Here is a 10576-nt window from a genome sequence, read left to right as displayed (position 1 = left end):
ATCCACTATATTTCTCTGTAATAATATATTTTTATATTTTAAGTATCAATAATTATAAACGATGGTATTTGATACTCGCAGAAATCTGGTATTTCGTTTGTTCCAATTTATCCAGCTGGCAATCTGTAGATTCGGTTCTTGAACTGTCCTATCTCCATTCCCTGCCTCTCTCCGCCTCTGTTCGACTGCTGTCCGCAATCACTCAAACTTGATCTCATTTCCTTCGCACAATTGCACGACCGCAGTACGGGCAGACTTTTGCACACACGCACACTCTCTCAATAGTATTATGCACATGGTTGTCGCTAGCGATTTATTCGTGAAATGCAACCTTAAACCAGAACTTATGCATGTATTTTTCAACGATACACAAGTTCAGGGGTAATACCTATATATATTTTAAACAACAATTTTCCTATATATAACTTGTTGTAACGAACGAAAATTGCGTAATTACATGATTATAATATGTGTCACATTATTCCTCATTTCTAATGCTCTGTATCGACGCCCATGCATTTATCCTACGTACGTCCTGTGGTTCGAATAAGTGTTTAACTTATATGTGCATGTATGGCTGACCATGGAGTCGAAATAAAAGGCATATTAGACATCTGTTTCTGTCCAAGACACGTCAACTGACTCGGCTGAACCCGTCGTTCTACACCTAATTGTCTTAATGCCGACGTGATTTACTCCCCCGTGCCGTGTCACTTCTGACAATCACTTCTCGTATACGTATCTGCCATATACACATAGTACGACCGCGTGTAAGTCTTCATTTTATTCGACATCAACCCGCTAACCCAGAGACGTCACGCTAACATTATGCGATACTTTTTTATCACATTTAACAATAATATATATTGTTCATAAAAATAATATTTCTTATTATCAATAATTTTTATGCGTCACTAATTATTTTGTAAAAAAAATCTCAATAATATCAGTAGAACATTTTTTTAATATCAGAAAAAACATGTGCTATCAATTTGTAATTTTTATACAAATTTTATAAATTTACAGCGTTGCATAATTTTAGGGATTTACTTTATATACTTTTTCATATAACTTTTATTTTGATTTCTTCTGAAAATGTTTTACACTTTAGTAGTCGGTAGATCCAGTTAAAGTAATCTGGTCGACCTATCATCTTATAAACACAATGAAAGATCTAAGATACACCTATAATAAGATCGTAAAATCGTGTTCACTTTAAATCCAGTTCCGCCGGTCGTTAAGAAACTTTAAACTGACGGCCGGAGCAGCGAACCCTTGCGCAAGGCGATTTTTTTTCTGATCGTCCCACGATCGTGAAACTGGATTGTACGGAAGGTCGCATGAAGCACATCGTCAGTGTATAGGTTGAAAAGACACTAGTCGGTATGCCTCCTGAGCGAGAAACCACTCCTGGCTGGCAATTAAGGAACCAGCGAATGTATATGACCTGAGCTTGGTGAGGAAGAACGTCTAACTTCTTCTGTGTGTTCCAAGAAAAGCGAGATACCAGTGAAACATGCTCGCGCAATATATGGTATATTGAGTGTCCCGTCCATCTGTAGTTATTCCCCTCTTGTCCCTTCTGCATGTTGACTTTCGTGAAGTCGAGGTATTTTAACGATAAAAAATTTTACCAGAATTCATTTATCGGACGTGTAGGTCGAACAAGAACGCGCCACGACTATTGGTCAACATGAAGTTCGTTAGCGCGTGTTTTTCTCCCTTCCCATAACGGTTAACTGTTCCTCGGCTCGTGCACACGCACACGAACATCGTACACACCATGTTTTGCATCTGATTCGTTTGAATCGATATTCTTGCCTACTCACAGTCGTGGTTTAATCGCCACGTTACGGAGATTAATCGTTGGCTAGATACGAGAGACAAGTTATCTGGTAATGTATGTGTGTCGTGGCAAATTTACATGACGATGGTAGTAACACGATTTACGTAGGAAATACGAGGTTGATTAAAATATGTAATCCCTACTTTTAACGATATCGTTTCAAACAATTTTCATCCTCTTTATCCCATTTCTTTTTTAATTAGCAAATGCAAATGCTGGGGAATGCTTGGATAATTTAGTATCCCAACGACGCCACGATATACGTAATACCTTACGAGCAAAGTTATTTGTTAATCCTCGTTAAACGCCAAAAAAAGGGAATGTAACGCGAGTGCATAATACGATTGTCGGTAAGAACAAACTTGCAAAATACGATGGCGTGAATTACATTTTCTAATTTAAATGTCATTTTATGTCACGCTTTTCGTGCTATCGTCTATAACGCTTCTACTTCATCTGTATTTTTCTTTCCAACTACAGGGGTATCGATTCATACTTGTCTCCCACGATATAACATTGTATTTGAAATTTACATTTATTCCTAACCGTAATATTATTATCATCATCATTCGTATACGTCTCCGTTGAAATTAATCCCTTAAACGATCCTCAAACATTGTTAAAACCTCTAATAATTTCGTATATTCATCTGGAGGACATTGATCTATATTTATTCTCTAGATTATTCTCGAGTTTAATCCTAGCGGGGCTTCATCTCTTCCCGCTTAATCCCATCGTTACAAACGATTAGCAACATTATCTCTGGGCGATATAATATTTATCATTTCCATGACTGTAGAGGCGAAACCCGCGGAGCAGCGATGCAAAATAGCAGGCAGGTTCTATACATTACAGGTATAGTTTGAAAATATCCTTCAGCGCAGTGGAACGATACGATGGGGCGACGTTGGTAGCGGCAACCCCGCGCCGCGCTGCTTGTGCGAGGCGAAGGTTGCTGCTGCGTAGACTCGGAGGGATGGTAGAGAGGCAGACACAGAAGAGGGAAGAGGTCGTCGTGGAGCGAGTAGAGCGGTAGTGGCTCTGGCAGCAGCAACACGTAGTACACGGTAGCACCGCGACGAGGACGCACACGGTTTGTATCACGTCGCTTTGGTAGTTAGTAGTCGGTAGACTCGCTTCGAGCCAGTCTCACTTCGGTCCAGTGGCGCAGTCGCGTTACGCGTATACATTTTTTCGTATTTCCAACCACTACCAGCGGGGCATCACCATCGCTACACCACCACCACTACTACTATCAGTGTCGCTGTTACCACCGCTACCACCACCTGCATCGTCGAGCGTGTCAACATACACGTAAACGTTAGCAGGACTACCAAGCCACATCGGGTTGTTCCTGGAAAATAAGCAAGAGAACATTTACATCTTCGAGACGGCGCGAGGTATGTAATATACTTATCACTTTCTTTTTTTTCTTCAGAATTTCTTTCTCTATTATAATTCTCATGTCGATCCACGAGCGTGAAAATGGTGGACCTTTTACGTGCGCGGGTTCCGTGACGGAAGTGATCGCGCGTCGTCGATGAAGACGCGAAGCAATTTTCTTCTGGAGCACCGCCGTGTTTCGTTCTACACGCTCTCCGTGTATTCCCATCGATTTTCCACGGCAAGACCCGCCCTGTAATTTACCGTTCTCTTTCTCTACAAGTATACCTTACTCTACCTCTCATTTCGCGCCTACGATTTGCAATCTAATTTTCATTTTTTCCAATTATAAGATATTAGATTTGGACATAATATTGTATCTGTTGTGGAAACATTAATATAATCTTCTCGATTATCGAGACGAGTCTGCAGATCCTTTTTTTCGGCGAGCGCGCTCGTGTTTGCCGTCGACGATCGATGGACTCTATCGGCTTCTCTCTTTCACCCTCTATCCACGAATCGTGGTTAGCCATTTCTTTCTAACGTAATACGCTTGTTAGACGGCCTCCCTCGATGGACCACGCGTCTTACGTATCGATTCTCGATAGAATAAGAAGATCGAAGCCCGATCGTTGTTCAGCATATTTTCACCAGACCTTTCTCATATGTCCTAACAGAAGTGTGCAGAAACTATGCAAGTTTCTAATGCGTTTCTAAAGCGTGCAGCTTTATTATTCGTTCATTTTTCATACGAGTTTTTAATATTGATATAAATATATTTCTTACATTTATATGTGCAATTTATTGTAAATATCTCCTTATCATTTAAAAAATTTATTTTTTTTTTTTAAATTTGAAAAATTTTTAATTGCATTTTATTCGAAATAAAAAGAAATTTCGTAATAGACAATTGAATCATGTTTGTCACGTTTTGAGCTTATTGTTTACGTTCGATGTTTCCTGCATATATTCTTTTTCTCGTTGAAAGCGTAGAGACATCGGTCTGCATCTCGAATTACAACCGGCAAACCCCATGAACAGAAAGAATTCATTGGACGGAACTTTGCCAACGCTTCGACCGACAGTTCTAAAGTAGTTTTAAGTTTTACACGAGAGATCGAATCTATTGTTGGAATTGAAAATAGCTATGAAGGTATTTGAACGTAGAATCTGATGTACCGTCAAAGTTTCTTCTAGAATTTTCTGTAGTTTATTTTCATTTAAATTATTCCCTTTTTCTAATCTTATTTCTCATTTTTAAAAATTTTGAAATATAATTAGGCTTTAAGAAAACAAGATATAGATATTACAAATATGACAGCATAAGTTCCACATTCAGATAGAAGATCCTTTATGTACGTGACATAATATAGCATTTCATTCTCCATGAGTGAATTGTATGCTAGGATAAAAATCCATTTATCTTAGTTAGAATTTCGGACAGTAAAAAGATCAGGTTAAAGATGAAATCTTTGTTATTTGAGTAGTTAAAACACCAGACATTAAACATTCTGTAATATAATTTTAGAGGAACCGGTATTCCCTATAAAAATGGTAATTACTCCATAAAGTATCCGAAATGATCTTCTTTTACCAAAGTTTTCTAAACGAAAACGTGGTAAAAAACGCGTGGCGATATGACAGTACACTTAATGGATACACCACTTTGAAGATACCGTATTCCATAAAAAGGTACTATATACACAGTTCACGCGCATGGACTTATCACACATACATAGATACATCTCTCTCGGCTTTTTACGCAATAAGGTCTGCTTCTCGATATGAAAAGTGTAATACATGTTTATCTTGGATAGTACACAGGTTCCGTAGGATAGCCAATGATTAACGATTTTTTTTTCGAGCTGTATGCGTCACCCTCTGTACGTTCGTGTGTTAATTCATTAAAGGATATCGAGTAGGCGACATGATGTTGCAACAACCCTTTGAAGCAGATAACACTTGAGAAAAACACGTCGATCCGGATATCGACCATTTTTTTTTCTTCATTCCCCTTTCCTCGATGATAAATTCAATTGCACCCGGTTTAGACGAAAATGGTAACAATAAGATTATTCGTTAATAGCTTTCTTTCTTCTCGAAAAATGTTACCGTAATTCACTATTTTACTACGCATTCTCTAAACATGTGCACCGGTGTTCCTAAAAACTTTTTCCCTAAAAGTTTTTAACTAGCGATTTCAAAGTCCAAGGAACAAATGTTCCAACTTTTATTTAGCAAATGGCATTGACAATAGATGTTAAATTAACTCTCGTGGAGCATTGGCGTTTGCAGTTTAATAATGTTAATAAAACATAATGTGTATGTATGTGTATGCTTCGATGATAAGTGATACTTGCTTGATAGTGATAACGTGAGATATCAAGAAACTACTCTCAGTCATGATTTGCTGGTTCCATTGGTTTCACTGGGTAAATTATATGCGGAAGATGGGAATTTGTAAACGAGAAAGGTACTTAAAAAAGTAAGGCATTACATCGTTCAGAATTATTAAACTGTTCGTATAAACGTTTTCACCGGGCAACAAAATAAATATTCAAAGCTTCCTCAGTGAAAGCGAGTCTCTTAATTGTTTCGACTAATGTAGTACGAAAAATTTCGTCGCGAGTATCACGTGGAAATTATAAGAAACACGCAATTATAAATAATATGTTTTCTTTATCTTGTATCTGTGTTTCTAACAACTTTTTGAAACTTATCTTTTTTTCTGTACCATAATAAAACTATGGATGTTTATCACTTCTTTCGATCTTTTCTTTCAAATTAAAAAATTTTTGAATACATTAAAAGATGAGAGTTAACTTAAACTTAAACCAACTAAAATATCAAATTTCCATGATTCTTCTTTGCAACAACTAAAGTATGTATGCAGGCTAAGTTGTAATCGTATATAAAAAAGAGTTTCGATTCTGGTGGATCGTCGCGAGCGTCTAACATGGCGGAGACCCTGACAAAAAAGCGTATCTGTGTGACTGATATCGTGAGAGAAATTATCACCGATGGAAAAAAAGGAGGGTTGACGCGCTTCGCCATCGCCAGCGAATTAAGTTACACGAGAGCAATTTGAGGGGAAATTGCGTGCAATATTTGCCATTGCCGTGATGGAATCATATTACGTGCGAGAAAGAGGGTTAGGGAGGGAGGAAAGTAAAAAGGGAGGGAAAAAGAAGAGAAGCACGGGGTCTCGACAACATGTGAGCAATTCGCGACGTCATGTTTTATCGTGTCGGAAAAGGTTTCACGATGATACTGTGACATGCATATTTTTCACGGGATCTCGAAAGACTCGGCTTCGCCTACGGAAAACTGTCTCGATTTTCTTTCGTAGCATATAGTACACGCGAATAACAGGATAGCTTGATATATGAATCTTGAAGCACGAGTGACACTCATTTTCTGATTTCCTGCTTATCGTAATGTCTATGTTTATTCTTAGTGCCACTGACATTTGTACCTCCTCTGAAGCAGATTAAAATTATAACGCGACTTGAAGCATAACGTTGAAATTCGCTGATAATTAAAGTTTAAAGTAAAATACAAATTGGTATTCACGATCTTTGTATACGAAGACTATTTATCCATACGTTAATGTTATTAACTTTTTAATTATCGTGTACAAGGGCATAGATAAATTCTTGTGCTTATTCTCCTAACATCCAAAATTAGATACAATATTTTTAAATCTTGCTTTTCAAAGAAAAAATGTATATCAGTTTGTCTACGCGTAATTTTATTTAAATCTAATTTATTTATTTAATTTCTAGATACCCTGTATAATTTATCGCACTTATCGTATTACATTGTGGATTAAAGCTGATTTCGTGTAAGTCTGAAGGTCTATTAAAAATGAGAATGCATTTAGACGTATCATGACCGTATTACCACGCTATATTTCCCTCTTTAATTAACCTCAATTTGTGTTACATGTGGCGACATAGTTGCCGCCAATTTGCAAGCATCTCGCGTTCCCCGAGCAGTTTATCGTATCGACAGTATCGTACGAATCGCGCTGCTAAATTGTCAGCAAGACATATAGGCTTGAGGGCGGTGTGCGATCGAGGTTCATTGTCAGCACCATATCCAGATAGCATATCATGCGTATAACCATACGAGTTTCTTGTTGGAATAGGTTTCGATTGAAAAAGCTCATTTGCGATAGTCTCGTAATTCGAGCTAGACTATTTTCCCTTCTTCTGGCAAAGAAGAGAATATAGAACGAAAAAAAGTCCAATAAACGAGGGAAATCGTTGACATAATATCCATGTTAAATAGGAGTATTTGAATTCAAATGTTCCTCTGCATTTTCACATATATATATAAAAAAAAAAAGAGAAAAGGTAGGTAATTTTTTTCATGTGGATAGAACATGTTTAAGTACATTTTAATTTAATCGGTTTTAATATAACGTTTAATAGTTTCTCTATTTTGGACTTAAAATTCAGAATGATATTCTTTCATCAAGATATAAAAATGTATTGAAGGATATATACATATCATTCTTATATTCTACAAGTTAGAAACATTTAAAGAAACGTTCGATTATTTATACATTACAGTAACACAAATCATGACATCCGAAATTTGATTGATGCACTCTACACGTTCGACCACGATTGATTTGTACATATGTCACCACCGGGCGTTTATCTGAAAAAACGCATAATCTATTTAATCGATTCTAGACATTTCCAAGAACATAGACTTATGTAAATAAATTAACCTTCCTTTCCTTCCTCTTTTTCTACATTATGCATTAGCCTTTTTCATGTTTGACAAGAACTTCCGTCCGAGAGTCTTCCGTTAAGAGATCCTAACCTCTTAGAATTTCAATGCTCCCATAGATATTCATGATATTCCTTTTCCGCTTTTCGTCAACTATTTTTATTCAGAAAACGTGGACGAGAAGCTGTTTCATAAAATACTACATTCTTACACTCGAAAATTTGTTAAAATGTCGATTACCTCCTGATTCTGACAAGGTCAGTTATACAGTTAACCTATTCGATAATTTATCGACCAAGCGTGTTAATAGATTCGATCCACGAAACTTGCTATCTGGCTATTGTAATTTAATCCTTTAAATACGGGTATATTTCTATGAATCGTTTCTAATCATATAGTATAAACACAAAGCTATAATTATTTGTATAATTATCATAAAATAGAGTCTTCAATAAGCGATTCTTTCATCTCAAAATCATTTAAGATTTTAATACCGCTCACTGAAATTTTCGTTTCGTCGTCCATTGGCGAAAGCCATATTTAAAAGGATTAAACATTTGTATCCGAGATTCAACGATATCAATTGAAATTTCTTCGGTCGATATGTCACTGCTTTTTTAATGAAGCCTTTCTTTTTGTTTGCGTGGCTAGGAACACATTCATGCGTCGAGTGTTTGCGATGTAAATCATCGCGCGGGTGAAACATTTCGTCTCCTGGACTGTCGCAAAGGACGTAGATGTCACATACAGTAGAAAATGCGGTTTTACTCGTGGATATATTGTATGTAAATGGCGCACAGTTTACGTCGTTCCGTTTCTCTTTCCCTTTATAATAAACGTCTTAGCTTCCTGTTCCCCTTCTCCATCGGGGCGAAATGTATTCGTTCTGTCCGGGGTTTTAACCCTTTCACCAAGCATTACAGCCAGGCGCAATATATAACGCGTAATAGCTACAAGTGAACACTTTTCACGCCCGAGGAATAACCTCCTTTTCCGAATTACCTTACGAGGACGATCCATCCGGCAACTGTCTTGAAATTTCGTTGACAGAACTAAGAACACACAGATTGCATGCGATGTTTGTGTTATTATTCGAACTCTATACAATAGTAGCTACAAAAAATATTTGCACGTACCATTATTTTCTAATAAAGCATTTGTTATTAGATTCTATATTTGAACCTATCAAAAGACAAATTAATTAATCCTATTTTTTATGAAATTCTCCATCTTATTACGCAAGTATACAAGGTATCGTATATGAAATCCTGTAATAAAGTAAAATCTCTTGACAAATCGGTGAAACGTATCCCCGTTATTTTGATTTCACTAATGTTAACGCGATACCTTTGTTTGTTTAAAGATAATCTTTCGCTATTCAAACATTCCTCTTCCCGTGCTTCTTCTAATAGGAAGTATATAAATCTCACATAAACACCAAAAGCTATCCTACTGAAAATCTACAGTTAGAATACAAAAAGCAAAAAGTAAAAATACTTTGTACAATTAAAATTATAAATCTTCTTGTTTTATTCTACTTATGTAACAGAAGTCAAATCTATGAATTGTCATTCGTCATAGAATTGTAGATTAGTAAGTAATTATATATGAGATCTATGTTAACGATTTCATATATTGATAACCTTTCAAACCATTCCAAACATTAAGTTAAGTATCACAACTGAAAAATCGAAAAAGGAATAGTACCTTTTTACAAGTTAGGGGATTGTGTCGAAACTTTAACGAGAATTTCGCCTTGTAACAGCGAAGCATCAGAGGTGAAACGACGAGATGGCTTGTTGCTCATAGGGGATAGAAAAGAGAGAAGAGTCGGCGAAGCTTCCCCGGTTCTCTCGAATAGCCGGAAGACACGGTACCGGAAATACCACGGTATGTAAACGGTCGCCCCTTCTTTTCCTTCCTTCCTCGTTTCGTGATCTTTTTCTAGCCGCTGCAAGGAAAATGGATCGTCTCGTAACGATCTCACCGTAAGACGCTTCTTATCCCGGCTTAACGCGACTCTCTTCCACCTTTTTCCCCTTTCCCTCTCTCTCTCTCTCTCTCTCTCTCTCTCCTCTTTCCCGTTTTCTTCGTCGTTTACCTCCACATCATCTTTTCTTTTTCGCTTCCCTTCAAATCCTACGACAGCAACGTGCCGCTGGCATCGAGGTGCCGATCGTATCTCGCAGATACGGCCTTATCGGAAGCATCTAGATTCCAAGTCGGTTCGCTTAACGCTCGCCGAATAATCGTTCGCTCGCGCCCTCTTCTCGACTCTACTTCTGGTCAGTTGTCTTGGTTTTTAAACGAGATCTCCTAGCTTGGTGATCTGGTTACCGGTTTTGCAGGCTCGACCCTCGATTCCATCGAATGCTGTAGGTGCTACGAATGCTTCGTGGCTGTAGTAATTACGATTATTATCGTTGGTGTTATCTTATAGTAAGAATGTTGTGAGGTTAGGCTGCGAATATTTACCGGAGGAAGGCGAGAGGGCTTCTGACGAGTAAAATCCAAAAATACTAGTCATAAGGCGCGAAGTTCATTGTTTCCGTAGTCATTGACGAAATCAATTTAATGATTCACGCGTAAGTAACTGAATGTTCG

The 10576-nt window shown here is 37.4% G+C and overlaps 1 protein-coding gene and 1 long non-coding RNA gene across 4 annotated transcripts in view; one reads left to right on the top strand and one right to left on the bottom strand.

The window, feature by feature from the left end:
• Nucleotides 1-21: 21 nt before the first annotated feature.
• LOC125385454 lies at nucleotides 22-919 on the bottom strand. The gene is made up of 2 exons (XR_007224751.1): nucleotides 458-919; nucleotides 22-331 (listed from the first exon to the last, which is right to left on the bottom strand). It is a non-coding gene; the product is annotated as an uncharacterized LOC125385454 (long non-coding RNA).
• Nucleotides 920-2780: 1861 nt separating this feature from the next.
• The window catches only part of LOC100643574, a 42629-nt gene continuing 34833 nt past the window's right edge, over nucleotides 2781-10576 (top strand). Inside the window, exons 1-3 of one of the 3 annotated variants that reach the window (XM_048407546.1) lie at nucleotides 2781-2939; nucleotides 3063-3246; nucleotides 9738-9862. The gene's annotated coding sequence lies outside the window, so the exon portion shown is untranslated. The other 2 variants (XM_048407545.1, XM_012310036.3) reach the window with 2 other exon arrangements.

This window comes from Bombus terrestris, chromosome 7 (genome assembly GCF_910591885.1).
Source record: "Bombus terrestris chromosome 7, iyBomTerr1.2, whole genome shotgun sequence".
Classification (NCBI taxonomy): Eukaryota; Metazoa; Arthropoda; class Insecta; order Hymenoptera; family Apidae; genus Bombus; species Bombus terrestris.
Note: the sequence above shows the minus strand (reverse complement) of the source record. Positions and strands in the feature narration are given on the sequence as shown.